Consider the following 2,410-nt stretch of genomic DNA (forward strand, 5'->3'; position numbering starts at 1 on the left):
TTCTAAAGGAAAGCAAAATGTGATTGTCAAACCATACAAATCAGGGAGTGGGCTCAGTAGCACCCAAGGTACTTGAACTTACATTTAGGTCATTTTGTGAAACTGATGTCCATTTAGATCAATCAGTCAATCAAGAAATACAACCTCTGCCAATCAGATATTAAGGTTAGACAGTTAAAATGTCAAGGAAAAAAAGAGGCAAGGTTTCTATGGGAACGTTAACATAACCACCCTGCGTGCATGGTATTTTCAACTTCCATTTTTCTGGTTTTGTGTGTAAATTAATAAATGTTACAGTATGACTTTTCAGCAGCACAAAATAAACACTGTGAGAAACAGTCACATTCAGCTCATTGTAGGAACCCTCATATTTGCATCATATAGCTTTTACATTTTAACAGTACATCATTGCTTTGTTGACAGCTTTTTAAAGAAAAATTCAAAGGAAAGAAAAGCATTATCTGTGCTTAACATAAATTAGAATTTTGCTGGCTGATTAGCTTTGAAGTTGAAACCTTACCAAAGTAAGGTGGATTAACCATCTAATTTTGTCTCCAGTTCTGTGAAAGGTCAAATTAACCTACCTTGAGCAAACCTTTTGTGATGGCTGTATCTTGGCAACAGAAAGTTTTTTGTTTTTTTTTAAATAATGAACAAGAACATTCACAGAATTTGAGGAACGCAGCAAAATTTGAGACCTTACAATAACAACTGCTATTTCTCCTTATCTTAAGGTTAGGAAAGTAGAGTGTCTAGGAAGGGTTGGTTGGGCATCAGCCTTTTCTTTTTAGCACTTGTCTCCATCACCACAGAATCAAAATACAACTCAACTTACTTCTGGAGAAAGAGAAAAATAAATCTTCCAAAACAAGATGAATGAGAGGCCAGGAAAACGTGGTTAGAAACTACATTACAACACTGTCCATAAAGAAGCAGTATGTCTCAGGCAGGGGCAGATCCAGGATTTGGTAAAGGGGAGTGCTGCGGGGGTGGCTGCACCCCCTGCTCCCCACCTCCTCCCCTTACCCACCCACCAGTGCAGGCAGACCATGCTGCAGGAGCCCTTGGCTTTTTTTAAAGTCCTCAAAGCAGGTAAGCACCTGCCACCCCGCCTCACCTACCTGCCACTGCTGCTTTCCTGGAGGTTGGGGAAGTTTCAGAGCCACTCCTGCCTGGTCCAGCCATACTGTGGGGACTAGGCTCAGCTGGAACAGCCACACTAACAGTGGCAGCAGCAATCAGGAGTGGGCTTCCTTACCCTGCCTGGTCCCCGCAGGAGCGGGCACCAGAAAGTGGCACTCCTGGCCATGGCCACTGCCGTTGTTGCTGCCCTAGGAGAGCTCAGTCTCCATGCAGCACAGCTGGAGTGGGCAAGAACAATGAAGATTCCCTCACCTGGGACCACGGGAAAAGCAACAGCAGGAGGGGATGGGAGGAAGGAGAGGAGAGCGGACATTCCTCTAAGCAGGGAGGATAAGGGAGGGGGGATTATTACCTGCTTTGGGGACTATTTCAAAATCCCCAGAGGCTCCAGCAGCATGGTCCAGTTGAAAAGTGAGGTACAGCTACACCACTGCAACCTCTCTCGATCTGCCCCTGATCTCAGGCAACCATTTCAATCCTGTGCATTTATAACTCACCAGTGAAACACAGCCTTTTCTGAGATGCAACACAGCCAGCATACTACACAACACTGGTAAAAATACTGTTTTAGCCAAGACCCTGTGTTAAACTACTTTCTATTGTGAAAGTACAGCGGAAACCAAGGCATGTGTTTTGCAGGTGACCCCTCTCTTTTGAAAGATTTCATATGAAAGACAAAAACAAATGCTGCTGCATTCTGTTTATGTTTGAGGAGGATTTGTAGCAGAGTTGGCCAACTAAGTCTCCAACCTAGTTCTAGGAATCAAGACCCTCCCTTTCTAACTGAATGCTTAGCCCCTGTGAGGCAGGGCCTCTTGTTGCTCCCATGAAACTCCCCTGGACCTGATATTTGGAAGTATTTGTTGACTATTAATTCAATGAATAGATCTTAGCTCTGATTCACCTTTTAAACACACAACTGGGAAATGATTTGTAAAATTTCCTTCATTATGAACAGGGAAGCCCCCAATGAAAATTTGCTGCTTCCAATTTTATAATTTGTTTCTTAGCAATTCCTGAATACAATTATTTTTCAAACTCTTTGCAAAGTGTGATTTTGAAAAGTATTTTTGCCAGTATTTTAACTGGGCAAACATGCTTTTAATTTTTTTAATTTACGCTTGCAAAGTTTATAGATGATTGAACCTTTTAATCTTTCTATTTGTATAAAAAATCTTACACAAAGCAAACGTTCTGGTCCGCTGGACTTTCCAAGCTCATGGTACTAACGAGGAGACAAATGGACAAGTTCTGTGTCTCCTCCTTT

At 42.4% G+C, this 2,410-nt stretch overlaps 1 protein-coding gene across 1 annotated transcript in view; it reads right to left on the reverse strand.

Annotated features, from left to right (window-relative positions):
• FBXW8 (F-box and WD repeat domain containing 8) overlaps positions 1-2,410 on the reverse strand; it is an 87,037-nt gene that overhangs the window by 11,555 nt on the left and 73,072 nt on the right.

The sequence above is a fragment of the Alligator sinensis genome, unplaced genomic scaffold (genome assembly GCF_000455745.1).
Source record: "Alligator sinensis unplaced genomic scaffold, ASM45574v1 scaffold216_1, whole genome shotgun sequence".
Lineage (NCBI taxonomy): Eukaryota > Metazoa > Chordata > Crocodylia > Alligatoridae > Alligator > Alligator sinensis.